We start from the raw sequence: 19,652 nt of genomic DNA on the forward strand, positions 1-19,652 counted from the left end.
TACCAAGACTGTTTAAATGCAGCTGTAGGAATTGTAACGTTTGTGTATTATTGCTGTGGTCTCAGTCCCATAGACTTTTCTTTCTCCTGGAGTTTTGCTCACTGAATCAGCCCTAACACACTTTCATCTTCTCTCTCTGTCTCTCGACTTTCTCCTAAATCTTGCCCCTAGATATTTGCTTGGTTGGTTCCTAATCATTGCTCGTGTCTCAGTTCAAATGTTACCTCTTTGGAGAGACCTTCATTGCCCCCCGCCAGCCAACCCTCCCCATTTAGAGTGTTCCTCCCCTGCCTCTCTGCCATTCTGTAGTTCTGTTTGTTTTTGTTTGTTTGTTTGTTTGTTTAGTAGTATTTATCACTAACTGCATTGGCTTGTTTAGCTCCTCCTTGGTTATTGCCTTTCTCCTTCTACTAGAATACAAGCTCAATGAAGACCAGGGTCTCATCTGACATGTTCACCATTGTATCTGCATTACCCACACTGTGCCCTGCATGTAGTAGTAGGTTCTCAATAAATATTCATTTAGTAAATGGATAAATGAATGAATAAGTGAAACTACTCTTTTTTTTTTTTTTTTTTTTTGCGGTACGTGGGCCTCTCACTGTTGTGGCCTCTCCTGTTGCGGAGCACAGGCTCCAGACGCGCAGACTCAGCGGCCATGGCTCACGGGCCCAACCGCTCCGCGGCACGTGGGATCCTCCCGGACTGGGGCACGAACCCGTGTCCCCTGCATCAGCAGGCGGACTCTCAACCACTGCACCACCAGGGAAGCCCGAAACTACTCTTTTTAACGAATAACTTTATGATCTTGTCCCAGATCTCATTCTCCTCAATGTCCCTGTTGGTTTTCCACCACATTCAGAATGACTTTTTATCTTTCCATGCATGTGAGGCCTTACCTAAGCAAGGGCTGGTCTACTTACCTTTCTATCTCCTGCCACTCTTTGCCTTGCTCCAATCATGCTATCTTTTCTTTATTTGAACATGGTAAGCTTATTCTTTTTTTTTCCCATGCATTTAACTTTTACTCGTACAGGAAACACAGAGAGCAGTTACAAACCAAAAATAAAATGCTATTTGCATTTACTTCTGTAGTTTCCTTTACTGGAATTCTTTATTTCTTCATATGGCTTTGGGTTACTGTCTAGTGTACTTTCATTTTAGTCTGAAGAAATCCCTTTAGCATTTCTTGTAGGGCAGATCTACTATCGATGAACTCCTTCAGCTTTTATTATCTGAGAATGTGCTAAGCTTATTCTTGATAGTCAAGAGCACAGGCTCAGGACTCAGCTGCATCTGGGTTGGAACCCCAGCTCTGCTTGTTGCTAGCTGTGTAATGCTGGGCAAATTCTTCCCTTTGTCTAACCCTCATTTCCCTCACTTATAAAGTGCAAGTAATGATAGCACCTACCTGATATGTGGTCACTACATGGGGCTGCATACTCAGAGAATTAATGAAGTCTCAGTGCATGTTAACTCTTGTGGACACAGGATGGATTGGGTCAGGGTTGCAGACTTCAGTTTGCAAGGCTTTTTCAGGAACATAAAAAGTTGGTGATAGGTGTGGCTGAGTTCTCTAGTGGGAAGAGTGTGGAGCAAGGAGGTGGAGGATCAAAGGTTGTGTGTTGCATCTACAGCGAGATGGAAAAGCCTCAGAGAGAAGTCATCAGAAAGGGTGGGAAGCAGATCAGGGCAGCTGTTTGGGAAGCTGGGAGAAGTGGGGTGGCTGCAGAAAATGAGGTCAGAGATATGAGATGGTGGTAGAGTCTGAAGGCCGTGGAATATCATCCAGGACATCCTGGAATGTCATCCCCAGAGCTTGGGATGTCCTTTGTCCTTAAGTATTTAGGGTCATGGATCCTTAGTGGATTGAATAGTGTCCTCCCAAAATTCACATCCACCTCAGAATGTGACTTTGATGGAAATAAGAGTCCTTGCAGATGTAATTAAGGTAAGGATCAAGCCGAGGTCATGCTGGATTAGGGTGAGGCCTAAATCCAACTAGTGTCTCTATAAGAGACAGAAAAGAAAACATAGAGACACAGGGAGGAAGCCCACATGAAGACGGAGGCAGAGATTTGAATGATGTGACCACAAGCAAGGGAACACCAGGAGCCACCAGAAGCTGAAAGAGGCAAGGAAGGAACCTCTCCTAGAGCCTTTGGAGAGAATGTGGTCCTGGGAACATCTTGATTTTGGACTTCTGTCCTCAAAAACTCTGAGACAGCAATTTCTGTCGTTTTAAGCCAGGAAGCTTTTAGTCATTTGTTATGACCGCTTTAGGAAACTAATCCAGTCTTTTAGAGAATATGATAAAATCTACGGATCTTTTCTCCAGAAAAAGACACGTATGCACACACGTACAATTTTGCTTTCAGTTTAATGGATGTTCTGAAGCTCACCCATGGGTTGCCAAGTTTAATGGGGCACCATTAACCCAATTGGGTATGAGTTTCAAAACAGTAATCACGGAAGCAATATTGAGATGAAAAGGAATTAAGGGAGATTTTAACTACTAAAGACTTATAGTACAATCACTTCCCTTTTCACACTTTTGCAAAATATAGCATTATTTTCTTCTGGAAAATTTTAAGTACAAAAGTAAATCAATAAGGTTGCTTATCATGTGTCCCAAAGCAGGATTTTTATTAAACGAAAAGGAGCAATGATTTTAATTTGTGCAGTGTGCTCGCAAATGATGGCACCGTTGTGAAGAGGAAAAACACCCAAGTGTAAATACTGTTTTGTCTCAATTCACTGGAATTAGGTGGAGAGGTGAGGGAGATGTGAGTGGAGTAGTTGAATTTTCTGATTTCTGAGGCCAAAGGTGAGGCTGTGCTGAAAGTTCAATACCTGAGTCGAGGCAGGTGCCTGATGAAGTTGGAGGCCGTGACCAAGCAGCCCTGGCAAGAGGCAGGAGAGCGATGCTATCTTGGAGCCGTGGAGAAGAGGCAGCACACTGAGTGGTGCTCTCTCTGTGTATCCCCGCTCTATGGAAGTGACCACTCTGCCTTTACAAATTTGGGTGAAGAGAAAGATAATACTTCTTGGAAGATTCTGTATATATTGGGGAAATAGCTTTACTCTACATGCTGGAATATATTTTCTAAATATGAATGGTGTGTTTTTACTGCCATTGTGTGGTCATGGAGAGAGGAAGAGCAATAGGTTCAAATTCAAATTTTGCCTTGTGTGCATTGGGACAAGTCACATATCTAAGTCTCAGTTTCCCTATTACAATAAAACAAGTTATTGTTAGGTTAAATGAGGCAATATCTGCCTGGTGTACATTGTCTGTGGACTACTCAGTAGCCTTCCCCACCCATACATTTTTTATACTTTTTTTTTTTTTTTTTTTGCTAACAGCATCCCAATTTATTTCAGGATAATAGAACCCTATCTCAGGGAATTCCCAGTCAGGACTTGGTGCTTTCACTGCCATGGCCCTGGTTCAATCCGTGGTTGGGGAACTAAGATCCTGCAAGCCACATGGCACAGTCAAAAAAAAAAAGGAACCTTGTCTCAGCCCAGGGGCCTGTGACCTAGATCTGGATAAGCAGATGAAAGGGGAAGTTTCCCAAAGAAGGCCAAGCTTCCAAATAAAAAGTCTCACAGGGATAAAATCTTTGTCCCTTCTTCTTCATTTTGCTTCCAACATTGGAGGTGATGTCTGGGGCTGCAGCAGCCATCTTGTAACCACCAGGATACAGGCAGTTTGTGAATGATGGCAGAACAGAATGAGAAAGAGCCCAGATCTCTGACAGTATCACTGAGAAATTGAACCACAGGCAGCAACCACTAACTTTTAGGCTTTTTGTTAGAAAAGTTAAATAAATTCCTGTTTTCTGTTGCAGATGAATGGAATCCTAACTGTGAATCCTAAATGTGAAACAGTATGTTCTCATCCCAGTACTTGGCAATAGTGAGTGTCAATAAATGCCAAGAACTTTCCCTTCCCTCCTTTCTTCTGGTTTGGTTTAAGTTGTGCTTTTCCTGTATCATTTCCCAAGGACCCCATTTCTTTCTTTTGCACATACCTTCATTACACGTTTAATTTTATTCAATAACATCTTATTTGACCGAATGTCACCTATCCACCAAACCTACCTTTCTTCAACATAGTTAAGAACCCAGGGGGAAAAAAAAACAATTAGTGGCGATTGTGCAGAAAATTAGAGGCGAAAAACTTCATTGTCTAAAGGTAGTATGAATCTAAAAGCAGAATCTAAGCAGAGAACCTCACATCTTACTTGTAGCTTATATATTTTTACTTTGGATTCAATTTTTATCAAAACTTGGCTAAATGGTTGGAAGCCTGCTCAAATAAAAAAAGTGATGATAGCATGGGAGGAGACCAAAAAAACTATAAAAAGAAAAAGTATGAAGTCAGCATTGTAGTAGCTCTAAGTCATTTCATGTAGCTGCAGTCACCCTGTATGCTTGAAAATCCCCAGGGGGATCTCTATATCACAGCATAGTGCAAAAGCTGACATACCTAATTATCCAGAGACATATAGAAAAGGTTAATCTATGTTCCATATATTCTGCCCAAGGCACAGAAATGTTTTAGCTTCTTCTGAAAGATTTCCATTAAAAAAAAATCTTTTGCTTGAAAACAGTAAGCTTCTCATATCTGACACATTTCGCTTTAAATATTTGGATATACATGTTATCTTGTTGCCTAGACATTTTACAGCTTTAGAGATTATCATCCTGAATCCTTAATTTATATCTCTGCTCACACTTTCTACAGAGATAAACCATGAGAGATAGGCAATAAAGTCCTATCGATTTGACTTACCTTTACATGTAGAAGCTGTTGGGTATCATAACTTCATGTAATCTTTCAGCTTTTGAGAGTTTGTGTCACAGTTAGAAGAATTCAAGTGACACCAGTTATGGTTGGGTGGGTGATCTCAGGGTCTCAGGGGCCTTCAGAATGCCTTGTCTATGAGAGAAAAAGCATACTCTTCAGAGCCCCATGTTACAAAGTGTGAACTGGATAGATAAGGGCTAGTGCTGCTGTAGTCTTGGCATGGAAGGAGGTGATGGGTTTTCGGTTTGGGTCTCAACCATTCGTGCCCTTCGGTTAAGGGGAAGAACATAGACCCTCCTTCACTCCATCATTAGAATAAGATGGTGAGAGAACAAAACAGGCAAAGCGGACACAGATATAGAACAAAATTCAGGTGAGAAAGCTGCAGCACCACTCAGTCTGGATAAAGACTTAGGGACCCCAGCATGGGACATGTGGAGCCTCAAACATGGGAAGAAGATCAGACCAGATCAGAGCAGAACATGTTTCTTCATTTCTCTTGGCTGTCCTGGTTAAGGGAATTCACACTTTGCTTTGGAAGGACAGACAGTCAATTCAGGAACCCTGGATATACTTCCTAGTACATTGTTTCTAGTGATGGGGGGGATTAATGATGCTGTTCTCATGACAGACCTTGCCATCATTCATTCTCAAAACGTTGTCAACTTAAGAAAACACTAAGTTAAACAACGCTGGGTCTTGTTCATTTTAGATACGTGGACTGAGTGGACCCAAGGTTATGACTTCTAGAGTAGACAGAAATGAGGTGTACAATACTTAATGTCAAGCGTTCTTCATCTAGATGTCCATGGATTTATATTCAAGAGAAATGACAAGTCACTGGAAATCCATACAAAATTCTGTGTCTTGCTGTATGTGTGCATTTTCAAGGTCAGCCAATCAATAGCCTTCCATATATTCTCAGAGATCTGTCACCCTACTGGGGTTTAAGCAACACAGCTTTTTAGAATACTCTCAAAAAATTTATTATTTTTCTAATACATAAATAATACATTGTTGAAGTTTTAGAAAATGCATAAGAATGAAAGAAAAAAATACCAAAAATTACTTATTTAGCTATTCCTCCAGTTTTAGATATTAAAAAATTATGTATGGATACAAATATGTACACACAACTGAAATATACATATATACATATTATTTATACTATATATTCTTAGAATAAAATAATTGGTTATAACCAAATTTTTTTATTAATTTTTATTGGAGTATAGTTGCTTTACAATGTTGTGTTAGTTTCTGTTGTACAGCAAAGTGAATCAGAGCACTGAGTAGAGTTCAACCAAATTTTTGTTGTTGTTGTTTTTGCTTGCGTTGGGTCTTTGTTGCTGCGTGCGGGAGCTACTCGTTGTTGCAGTGCGCAGGCTTCTCTTTGCTGGGGCTTCTCTTTTTGCCGAGCACTGGCTCTAGACGCACGGGCTTCAGTAGTTCTGGCTCATGGGCTCAGTAGTTGTGGCACATGGGCTTAGTTGCTCCGCAACATGTGAGATCTTCCCGGACCCCGGATCGAACCCGTGCCCCCTGAATTGGCAGGTGATTCCTAACCACTGTGCCACCAGGAAGGTCCCTAACCAAATATTTTTAAGTTGTGTTTTGCCTTTTTAAGTCATATATGTCTTTTCTTATAAATATACATTTACATAACCATCCTCAATGACTGTATGGAATTCCATTGTATAAATGTATGATAAATTTATTTAACCATTTAAGATTTTAAAAGATATTTCCCTATTATAAATGATAATGAAATGTATCTATATTTTTGCCCATATCCAATTATTTTTAAGGATAAACTCCAGGAAGTAGACTTTCTGAGTCACTTTTTAAGTCTTCTAATATTTTGTCCAATTACTTTCCAAAAAATTTGCACTCTTAAGAGCAGTATAAGAGAGTGCCTCTCTCCCTATTCCTTTGCCAACATTGGGCATGATCATACTTTTTATCTTTGTTAATAAGATTGTTCAAAAAAGGAACCTCAATATTTATTAATATTTATTTGGTGATAGTGAGGTTAAATATATTTTAACATTTTCTGTGGTTATTTATATCCTTTCTTTTAAGAATGAACTTTTAAAAAATATCCTTGGCCCCTTAAAACATTACTTTTTAAAAAATACTTTCTTTTCTTTTCTTTTTTTTTTTTGGCTGGGTCTTCGTTGCAGCGCGTGGGCTTCTCTCTAGTTGTGGTGTGCACGTTTTCTCTCTCTAGTTGTGGCGTGTGGGCTCCAAACACGTGGGCTCTGTAGTTTGCTGCACACCGGCTCTCTTGTTGAGGCGTGGGCTCAGTATTTGTGGCGTATGGGCTTAGCTGCCCCGTGGCATGTGGGATCTTAGTTCCCCAACCAGAGATGGAACCCGCGTCCCCTGCATTAGGAGGCAGATTCTTTACCACTGGATGACCAGGGAAATCCCAACCTTACTTTTTTCCACTGGTAAGAACTTTATCATATGAATCCTTTGACATATGTGTTGTACATAAATTTTCCCAGTGTGTTGTTGGCTGAATATTTTGTAGAAAAGAAATTTTAACCTGTTATGTAGCCAAAGCTTTAAATTGATTCATTTAAGTAATGTCCCTCCATGTTACATTTAAATAGACATAAGATTATATAAACATTCATCCATATTTTCCTCTAAAGACTTCATAGTTTCTTTTTTACATTTCATCTTTCTATTTCTATACCACCCACATTTTCTTTAGGTTGTTCATGGTAACGAATGGTCCCTAAATTTTAATGGCTTGTAATCATACATATTTATTTCTCACTCACTTTGCATATTGGCTGTAGGCTAGCTTTGGTACTGGTCTAGGTGTGCTTCGTTCTGGGACCCCACCTGAAGGAGCAGCCTCTATCTCCTGCCAGAGGGACAAAGAGCCATGGTGGAACCATGCAATGGCACATTGAACTTCTACTAGGATGTGGCATATTCACTGACCAAATCAAGTCACATGGCCAAGTCTATGCCATGGGACATGGAAATATAATCTCATAGGAAGAGCAGTCGACAATTCAGAATTAAGTATAACTTACCATATGTTTATTGTAGGGTCTAACTTTTTATTTTTCGAAGTACTTAGCCAGTTGTTTCAATACCATTTATTAATAGTCTTATTTTCCATGCTGCTCTGTGATGCTACTTTTATCACATGCCACTTTCTTTTAGATCCTTCTTTTAGTTCCTGGACATTCTGTTGGGTTGTACTTTTAAAGTCGCCTAGGGAAAGGTTCATTTTATTTCCCTTTGTCTAATAAATGTCTTGAGTATTCTCTGTGTTTATTATTCTAGTTGAATTTTTGAAAACCTGTACCATTTATTTTCAAAAAAAAGTCCTATTGAAATAATGGTTGGATTGCATTATATGTTTGGATTAATTTGGAGGAGAACTAATTTCTTTGCAATATTAAGTCTTCTCATCCTTGAACATAGTATGTTATTTTATTTGCCCAAACTATGTTTTACATTTTCTTAGAGTTTTGTAGATATGACAAAGTGTGTCTTAAACTTAAAATTTATTTCAAGAAATTTTATAGTTTTTGATACTTTTATGAAATAATTCCCCCCATGATATTTTATACATGATTGTAACTAGTATATAGGAAAGCTATTATCTTGGTTTATATTTATTTTCTAATAAAATTAGAACTCTGAACTCATTTATTTATTTAATAGTTTTTAGTTAATTCTCTTTGGTTTTTGAAACCAAATAGTTATATATGTTTTTTTTCCCTGAAATTTACATATTATTTCTTTTTCTAACTTACTGCACTGACCCAAAGTTCCAAGACAATACTGAATAATAGTGGTTATTTCAGGAATCATTTTCTTACTCCTGATTTTAGGAGAGGAAATCTTATTGATGTTTATGAACTGTTCTTCTAACTCTACTGTTAGGATTGTTTAACCAGACATGTAGTTGGATTTTATCAAAGTGTTTTCTTTTTATACTTAAAGATCCTCACAGAGTTTTTATCTGTGGGTCTATCACCATGGTGAATCAGATTGATGATTTCATATATTGAGCTATCCTGTACATCTGGAAATAATGCTCACTGGACACAGTGTGATATTCTTGACTATATAATTTTATTTATCTTGTTATAATTTTTTAAATGACTTTTGCTTCCATATTTAATATTGTAATATCTTTAAATTTCCTTTTTGGGGGTATTTTTGTTAGATTTTTTTATGCTGTCAGAGTTATACTGATTTTAAAAAATTAATTAGAGAGTCTTCCTCTTTTTCTAAATTTCAGAACAGTTTCAAGAGTATAGGTACTTTCATAAAAGAACCTCACCTGTAATACTCTCTGGTCCTAAAACAAGTTGGGGAAAGCTTTTTTTAAAAAAATTTCTTATATAGTCATTTGTGTTTTTGACATTTGTACTTCTCAACTCAGTTTTAGTGATTTATAATTTCCAACCCATTTTCCCACTTAGTTAAGGTTTTACAGTTAATTGACATAGCATGCACAGCAAAGGAAACTATCAATGAAATGAAAAGGCCACCCACTGAATGGGAGAAGATCTTTGCAAACTCTGTGTCTCATAAGGGGTTAATATTAAAATATACAAAGATGTTTTACAATTCAACATCAAAAAACAAACAACCCAATTATAAAATGGGCAGAGGACCTGAAAAGACATTTTTTAAAAGAAGACATACAGATGCCCAACAGAAACATCAAAAGATGTCACCATTACTAATCATCAGGGAAATGCAAATCAAAGCCACAATGAATATCACCTCATACCTGTCAGAAAAGCTATTATCAAAAAGACAATAAATAACAAGATTTGGTGAGGATGCAGAGAAAAAGGAACTCTAGCACACGGTTCATGGGAATTTAAATTGGTGCAACCACTATGGAAAACAGTATGAAGATTCCTCAAAAAATTAAAAACAGAATTATTATATGATCCAGCAACTTGACTTCTGGGTATTTTTCCAAAGAAAACAGAGACACTAGTTTGAAAAGATATAGGCATCTCTATGTTCATTGCAGCAGTATTTACAATAGCCAAGATATAGAAGCAACCTCAGTCCATCAATAGATGTGGTATATATACACAATGGAATATTACTCAGCCATAAAAAGAATGAAATTCTGCCATTTGCAATAACGTGGATGGACCTGGAGGGTATCACGCTCAGTGAAATAAGTCAGACAGAGAAAGACAAGTACCATATGATTTCACTTATATGTGGAAGCTAAAAAGCAAAACAAATGAACAAACATAACAGAATAGACTCATGGATACAGAGAACAAATATGTGGTTACCAGAGGGGAGGGAGTGGGGGAGAATGAGTGAAATAAGTGAAGGAGATTTAGAGGTACAAATTTTCAGTTAGAAAAAAAAAATGAGTCATGAGGCTGAAATGCACAGCATGGAGAATATAACCAATGATATTGTAATAGCTTTGTATGGTGACATATGGTAACTATACTTATCATGGTGATCATTTTATAATGTATAGAAATATTGAATCACTGTGTTGTGCACCTGGAACTAACATAGTGATGTAGGTCAATTATACCCCAATTAAAACAATATGTAGACACTGGGAGGAAATGAATCAAAATGATAATGATGGTTATCTCTGGGGGGTGGGGATTATGAGTGATTGCTAATTTTCACTTTATGCTTTTATGTATTTCTAATTGTCTTCAGTGAAACTGTATTGCTTGTAAAATTAGAAAGAAAATAATAAATGTCATTAAAAATTAAAAAAAATTAATTGACATAGCATCTAAGGTATCTTGTACCATTTAAAATATTTCAGAAGCTGTAAATTTAAAATAACTTGGAAACTTTGATTTACAAGATTTCTTAGATGGGAACAAAGCCAGAGGAAAGTTGTCAACTCTGTCTGCCACCAACAGATGGCGATAGCAGTCACTTTATATTGTTAATTTCGTTTTAAGAACAAATGGACTTGGAAAGTCTTCCAGGGGCAGGAGAGGAATAAAGACGCAGACGTAGAGAATGGACTTGAGGACACGGGGAGGGGGAAGGGTAAGCTGGGACGAAGTGAGAGAGTGGTATGGACTTACATATACTACCAAATGTAAAATAGATAGCTAGTGGGAAGCAGCCGCAGAGCACAGGGAGATCAGCTCGGTGCTTTGTGACCACCTAGAGGGGTGGGATAGGGAGGGTGCGAGGGAGACGCGAGAGCGAGGAAATATATGTATATGCATAGCTGATTCACTTTGTTATACAGCAGAAATTAACACACCATTGTAAAGCAATTATACTCCAATAAAGATGTTTAAAAAAAAAAAAGTCTTCCAGAACCTGATCTCTTCTGGAGACCTTTTTGCCATTCCTAACTTTATGTAATTGTACCCGGTTTACTCCCTTTTTCCTCTGCTTCCCTCATTTCTTTCTTTCTCATTTCACTCCTGTCTCCCTCCCTCCCTCCCTTCCTTCCTTCCTTTGCTTAGACTTGGAATGTGTTGTTCTTTTCAAAGAATCAGAGTTTAATTTTTGACCATCATTTATATCTTTAACTCCTTGTTTTTAGATTCCATACCTTTTCCCAGTTTTTTTGAAGTTAAGTGCTTAGTTTATTTATTTTCAATATTACTTAATAATGAAAGCATTTAACTCCATAAATTCCACTACTGATTAACACCTTGACTCTATTTCATTAGTTTTTTTTTCATTCCATTAGTTTTGATATCATCTGTTTTCATTGTGATTAACTTCTAAATAAGCTGTCATTGCAATTTTGACATCTTCTCACACATAATTATGTAGGATAGTTTGTTTTACATTCCAAGAAGGGGAGACTTCAATATCTAACTCCCTACGGTTATGAAGTTGTATAGGGTAGCAAAATTGTCACAACATGAAATGTTTACTGAGGAATTAAGCATTTATAAAATCGATCTCGTCTTAAAGGTCCTTTCACCGGTAAGACCAGGGTCTTTACCTGGCCATCTGGTTGATCATGGTCATTTAGTTGATTATTGGATGTTTTCCTGACAAAACAAAGCAAACACATTATATTTGATCAAAAAGAGAGCCTGAAGAATTTTTAAGGTTGAAGGTGATGTTGGAGAACTGCTGCAATCACCCAAATTTCTTTGACAAATGAGGATCTGGCAGAATGCAAGTGAAAGAAGAGGAAAATCACAAGATGATGGCGTATAGTGTCAGGGGAGAAACATCTAAAGAGAAAAGCATTGAAAGGACCCTTGGGAAACTGATAAAAGCTTTGATTCTTTTTTCAGCAAAGTTTTTCTTTCTATTATTCAAACATGAGGGGTGTTGTATCATGAGACCACAAATTTGTCAGAATATGCCAAAATCAATATTTTTTGTTCTTTAATTTCATTAAATATGTAATAAAATAAATTTACCTTGATAATTTTTTGTTTCATTTTTCAAGATAAAATTCCACTCCAACTTTTCTTCAGTGCTTCTTATGAAGTTTTGAACTTCCTTTTAAGGAGATTTACTTTGAAAGGATTAGTCTCAGTATCAACTATCCTCAAGGAATGTCTGTTATTAAGAAATAATTGTACTGAATTTGTGCATTTTATTATTATATGTTTTATGTTTATAAATTTTCCATAATTTCCAGGAAAATGTACTCACTCCTCACCTCATTTTAAAAGTTAAGCTTACTCATTTTATGAGTTAAATCCTTTATATTTTGTTTATTTTTGTCTAGTTTATCTTCTAAAAACAATAATGGTATGTTGACATTTCACAAAATTACAGTGTTTGTGTCAGTTTTTCTTTGTATTTCTAAGAGGTTTTTTTCTTTATATACTTAAATGAAATATTTGTAAGCAGCAGAACCACTCAAGAAAGTTACACACTTATTTTAAATTTTAGTAGTAGCTAACATTAAATGTTTCATGCATTTTTTTGTTCCTAAAAGGCTGTGGGAATTGATAAGTATTTGCTGAATATTGCACCCTATCTTCGTTTTGAATTATATCCCTTGTTACCATAAAAGTTTCCCTTCTGGCACATTTATTGTTTTTTCCTAGATTTCTTTTTCATCTAGTATTCATTTTTCATTTATACCACATCTTCTTGTAGTCTTTTGTTTTTTAAACACATTATATCACTTTTATTTTATATTTATATTTTGTGAAAAACGTACAGTTGACCCTTGAAAAATGTCTGTTTGAACTGCGGGAATCCTCTTATAGGTGGATTTTTTTCAATAGTAAAATCTATGGTACTACAGGATCCCTTGTTGGTTGAATCCAAGGATGCAGTATCTCGGATGCAGAGGACTTGCGGATTCAGAGAAACGATGGATATAGAAGACCAACTTTAAGTCACACAGAGATTTTCCACTGTGTGCAGAAGGTGGGCACCCCTAAGCCCCCACATTGTTCAAGGGTCATCTGTAGTTTTTGGCTTAACATGTTTTTGTAGCCTAATTTAAGTGTCTTTGCCTCTCTTTTGGGCCTTTATCCCATTTACTTTTGTCATTATAGTAAATATTACCCCTGTCATCTTCACTCATGTTTCCTGTTTTTTATTCTTCCTTGCTATCTCTATTTTTTGTCTTATGCTCTATGGACTATATCGACTTTGCTTTTATATTTGTCTGTGTTTAGAGGCTAATGTAACATGTAAATTCTCATAGAGATTATCTTTAGTGTTTCAGATTTGTTCTGTGATTTTTGTTCTAACTGCAGGGTCAGGAGCAAAGGGGTATCTTTGGACTCCCCAACCCACCATCTCCCATTTGAGGCAAAGTATTTAATACAGTTTACTTCCCCCTTCTTCACAGGCTTTAAGTACCTGATATTATTACATTGTTATTTTTACATTCACTTTCAGTTTTAAAAGTAGATTTCAAACAGTTACTTAGACCTCACTATTTTGACATATCTCAGTGTTTATTGCTGGTTTCTTTATGATAGTTCCATTCCTGAGGCTTTTTTAATTGGAATATATAATTAGTAATTTTTAAAAATAGATTTTATTTATTTATTTATTTATTGGCTGCGTTGCGTCTTCTGTGGCTGTGTGCGGGCTTTCTCTAGTTGCCGAGGGCTTCTCATTGTGGTGGCTTCTCTTGTTGCGGAGCACAGGCTCCAGGCACGCAGGCTTCAGTAGTTGTGGCACATGGGCTCAGTAGTTGTGGCACACGGGCTTAGTTGCTCTGTGGCATGTGGGATCTTCCTGGACCAGGGCTGGAACCCATGTCCCCTGCATTGGCAGGTGGATGCTTAACCACTGCGCCACCAGGGAAGCGCTAGGTAATTTTTTTCCCCCCCAAAAAAGCATATTTTCTGAGTTCATGTTCATATGGGAATGTTATTGTATTGTCTTTACATATAAATGACTAATTTCTTGGTATAAAATGCTTAACATTTAAAATTTCTATAAAGTGGTAAGTCTTTAGTGCATCACTGTTTTCTTCCTTTACAGCTTCAGATCTTGCTTCTGTTCTGTTTTTCCTCTTCTTTAGTAGCACTTAAAAAAAATTATATCTTTGTTCTCCATCCTCCATCTTCCATGATTATCATATTTTCTCTCTTCATCTCAATCTCTTTGTCCTTTTATTCTAAATTCTGGGAGGTATTCTTAAGTTTGCTGTCCACATCACGTACTATCATTTATTGTCTGTAATGTTGATTTTAATTCTTCTACAACATTTTAAATTTCCTTGAAATCTTTTATGTCACTCATTTCCCTTTTTATTTTTTTCTTTTGCCTATTAATCTTTATCTTTTCTTAGGATACTCTGGTCATTATTTATAGAACCTATTTTTTTGTGTTTTTTTTTGTCCTTTGAGAATCCCAACCGGAAAACTTCCAGTTTTCTTCTGAATTTTGGAGTAGCTCATCTTCAGAGGCAAGTTCTTCCCTGGATCCCTCCTCTTTCCAGATTTCTTGTTGTTCAGGTGTGCCTTTTCCTCAGATGAATTCACTATTTTCCCTCTTACTTTGTGATAAAGTAGAGTGAAATTACAGCCTTATGGACATCTATATGTTCAGGAAAATGCAATATTTCACTCTTATCTTAATGAAAAGAAAAATATTTCTCCTCTTAGTGTGTATTTTTAGATATGCTGTTAGTTGAAATCAATATAATAAAGTTTTTCTCCAGAAAAAACCTTGTCTTTAATGGCCTCCTTCAGAGCCCTGCAGAGATAATTTCTGAAAGTGCTTTTATTGTATTTTGTTACAGAACTTTGCTTTAAAAAATAAACTTTATTTCTTAGAATAGTTTTATATTCACAGAAAAATTGCAGAGATAGTACAGAGAGTTCTTATATACTTCTCACCTAGTTTCCCCTATTATTAACACTTTACATTGGTATGGTACATTTATCACAATTAGCAGCTAATGCTGATACATTGCTATTAACTAAAGGCCATACTTTATTTACATGTCCTTAATTTTTACTAATACCATTTTTTTCTGTTCCAACATCCTATCCAAGTTACCACATTACATTTAGTCATCATATCTCCTTAGACTCTCCTTGGTTGTAACAGTTTCTCAGACTTTCCTTGTTTTTGATGAGCTTTTGACGAGTACTGGTTGGATATTTTGTAGAATGTCCCTCAGTTGGGATTTGCCTGATAACTTCCTATTGATTAGAATGGGGTCTTTGGTTTTTGAGAAGAAGACTACAAGAGTAGAGTGCCATTTTCATCACATCATATCAAGGGTACATACTATCAGCACAACTTATCACTATTTGACCTTGGTCTTGATCACCTGGCTGAGGTTGTGTTTGTCAGGTTTCTGTACTCTAAAATTAGTCTCCCCCACTCCTTTCCATACTGTGCTCTTTGGAAGGAATTCACTATATGCAGCTCACACCTAAGGAGTGGGGAGTTATGCTCCACCTCCTTGAGTGTGGAGTATCTACATAAATTATTTGGAATTCTTCTGCACAGGAAAATTTGTCGCTTCTAACCCATTTATTTATTTATTCAATCATCCATTTATATTAGTATTTGACTCATGAGTATTTATTTTATACTTTGGATATAATCCAATACTACTAAATTTATTTTGTTACTCAAATTGTTCCAGCTTTGGCTATTGGAAGCTTTTTCAGTTGGCTTCTTTGACATACTCCCATCACTGTGGGTTTATTTATTCATTTTGAGTACTTCTTTATTTTCTGGTACTATAAGATATTCTAGGTTCATTTTGTATATTTTCTGCCTTAGTCCTAGAGTCAGCCATTTCTCTAAAAAGCCCTGGTTCTTTTTACAGGATAATGAATAATTCTAGCTACCTACCATTACTTTTCTGTAAACTCCCACTACCAAACCTTGCTTTACTTTTTAAGAAAATTTATTTTATTTAAGTATAGTTGATTTACAATGTTGTGTTAGTTTCTGGTGTACAGCAAAGTGATTCAGTTATACATACATATATGTTCTTTTTCACATTCTTTTCTATTATGGTTTATTACAGGATATTGAATATAGTTCCCTGTGCTATACAGTAGGACCTTGTTGTTTATCCATTCTATATATAATAGTTTGAACCTTGTTTTACTTTTAAAATAACATTTCCTTAAACAAAATGTCCTGATTCTATAAATGTGTCTGTTTATGCGTATGTATATTATATGATCATTGTGGAACATTTAAAAATTCAACAATGTCTATGGAGAAACCCCAAATATCCTTCTATATTCAATCACTGTTAACATTTTACCACACACACATTGTTACACATTTACACACACACACACACAGTTTTATGAATAAAACTGTAATCATACTAGATATACTATTTTGTAATCTGCCTTTTCCACTCAACAATGTATAATGAACTTTTCCCCATGTTCGTAACTATTCTTGAAGGTCATGATTTTAATTACCTGAAGAATATTAACCTTTTAGGCATGTACATTTTAATCATTTTTGGTATTATAAATGACTATAATAAATGCTCTTAAACATGTCATTATACAAATACCTAATTTTTTATTTAGAATAATTTGTGGAAGTTCAATTACTTAGGATATGACCATTTTAAGGAGAATGATAAACAATGTCAAATTTCCTTCCAGAAAAGATAGCAACAATTTAGCTTCCTACCAACATTGTACATAAGCTGTTTTCTCTACATTCTTAGCAATACCAAGTATTGGACTAATTTTTAAAAATCATTAATTGATTAATTAAAATGACATCTTGCTGTTCTTTTACATTGAATTTCTTTTATAACAAGTGTGTTTGAATAGTCTTTTCCTAAGTTACTTGCCCATTCATATTTCTTCATTTCTATATTGCCTATTAATTCCCTTGCCTTGCCCAGTTTTTTGAGTTAGGTATTTTCATTTCAAAATAACATTTTAATATAAAAATCTTTCAAAAACAAAGAAAAATACAAAGAAAAATAATTACCCATGATCTCATCACCCATTCTAAGTTTATTGCTATCATTTCCATTTTGATGTGTCTATTTACACACCAGAAATCAATATTTTACATTTTATAAATGGTTAATTAGAAAAATGGTACTGGACTCCTTGTTTTGTAGTTGCTTATTAATCACTTAATGTTATATCATTAATATTTCCTCAGTCAACACACAATGGTCTTTTTCTACTTAAAAGAAAAGACCTCTTGAGAATGAGTTTCTATCCGTCTATGTGCTTTTTCTGTGGCCAACCTTCGTCAGGAAGTCTGACTCCACTCAACAGGCTGATAAGGACCCAAACCTGGACCATCTCTTAATTCTATGACACCATTCTCTGGGTCACAAGGATTTCTATAGGATTAGCATTCACTGACTTCCTGGAATCATGAGCCACTCTGTTCCCTCGAGCTGCTTCTGCTGCTACCCTGCTGCCTTGGGGGCACGGCATAAGGACGGATGGCTACTCTCTGCTTTATCAGTACATTCCAATCATACATACAGGCTTGACTCTGAATTCCCCATAGCATAACTAAGATAGTGCTGCAACGTTTCACAAAACTGAAGACTTTGAGATAAGAGACATTGAACACAGAGAAAGTTAAGATTAATTATTGGGCTATCCTTAAAGACCACAGGTCCGAGTTCCTCCACCTGAGTCCCCATCTGGCACTGCCAAGGCCACTTCCTAAACTGGGTAATTCTGGTTGAGGTCCATCTCATTCTCGTTTTCTCCAATGGCTTCCTCCACTGGCTTTCTTTTTCATGGAGCCTCAGGTTCCCTCCCCAATGCAAGTACCCATATATCACCTCCAGATTAGTTTTCTGCCATAATGATTGACAGTTGCAGTGGCTACTCCTCTCAGAAAGAAAAATAAACCTAGCACCCTCCCCACAGGGGTGAGGCTTGCTTTTGGGCACCCTTGCTCCCAACAGATTGTAACGATCAGTACATTTTCTGAAGTCAAGTTTCAAAAAATTGAAATCTTGCTATAGGCTAGCAAAAATTTAAAAAAGATACAGGCATAAAGCTAATCATTGTAGTACCATTTGTAACTGCAAAAGGCTGTCCATCAACAATGGGCTGACTGAATAAACTATGATACTGCCACATCATGGAGTATTATGCAGCTGTAAGAATAATAATTCTAAATAATGCTAAGGAATGATCTACAAGATATGATGTTTAGTGAGAAAAGCAAGGTAGAGAAAAGTGTGCATAGTATACTAACACTTATCTAAGAAATGGGGTATATGAATGTATATGCATTTTTATTTATGTTAAAAAATTCATTAATAAACCATGAAGTAAAATGGTTACCTACAGAGGGAGGGAGGGAACAGACTGGAGGGAAAATGGTAGAAGCTAGACTTCCCTAAATATACTGTGTTTACAAATTTAATTTTGGAATGATGTAAATATTTATACAATTAAAAAATTAAATAGAAAATAAGAATGTAATCTCTAAACATCAAAATCAAAATGAAAACAAATGACTCTAAGTGTGTAGTGAGCTGGTGGCTTAACCAAGCATGGAGAAGTTATTTCAAGGGACTATAAGACAAAGAAATGTGACTGGACATCCCTTGTGGGATATACCCTAAGGACCAAAAGGACTACAAAAAATTTCTATCTTTGTTCATTGAAAAGGTCTAGAAACAATGACCAACCCATAGCTACAAGTTGATGTTCACTTTATGGCATCTTGATGACGTTTCTCAGTGAAAAGAACCAGGGATCATTGGTGAAATGGTAGATTCCAGATCTGGTGCAGGAAGTGGTTATTATACCTGAGTATGTTTTCATACTGGAAAGTGAGGATGCATTCAAAGATTCAAGAACCAACTGCAAAAACAGGAACAATTTGATCAATAAGAAGAGAAACAATGACAGTGGGGTGAGATATATTAAATATGTTAAAATTCATGAGTTCATCATGGCACTAAAACAAATAGCGTATGATCTTTTGGAGGATGTTGGAGAACCAACTCATAATTTGGAAAACATAAATAAAAGGAAAAAATGAAGAATTTAGCAATCCTTTCCTGTACAGATATGCCTTAGGGCAACCAAAGAGTTGGTCAGGGAAGATTTCATAGAAGTATCCAGCTGATAAATAAGGAAGGAGTGATAAATGACCACCATTTTGCAACACCTAATGAAATGGATCTAGGCAGAGATCACCAGTGGCTGCTAAAATTACAAAAAGAAAGACAGGCAGACACTATGTGCCTTCTGGTGGGAGTGTACAACACCAGCTATGAAGTATTCTTGCCCCCCAAACAAACTCAAATCTGGATCTAGCTACCAGCATGTAGGAGATACTAGGTACCAAAGCACATGCTAAATGACGCTGCTGACAAATGCTTTAGTTCTTCCAACAAATAAATTTCAAGAAAAAAAGACAGGGGTCATGATCTATACAAACCAACTGTGAA

The sequence above is a fragment of the Hyperoodon ampullatus genome (assembly GCF_949752795.1).
Source record: "Hyperoodon ampullatus genome assembly, chromosome: 18".
Classification (NCBI taxonomy): Eukaryota; Metazoa; Chordata; class Mammalia; order Artiodactyla; family Ziphiidae; genus Hyperoodon; species Hyperoodon ampullatus.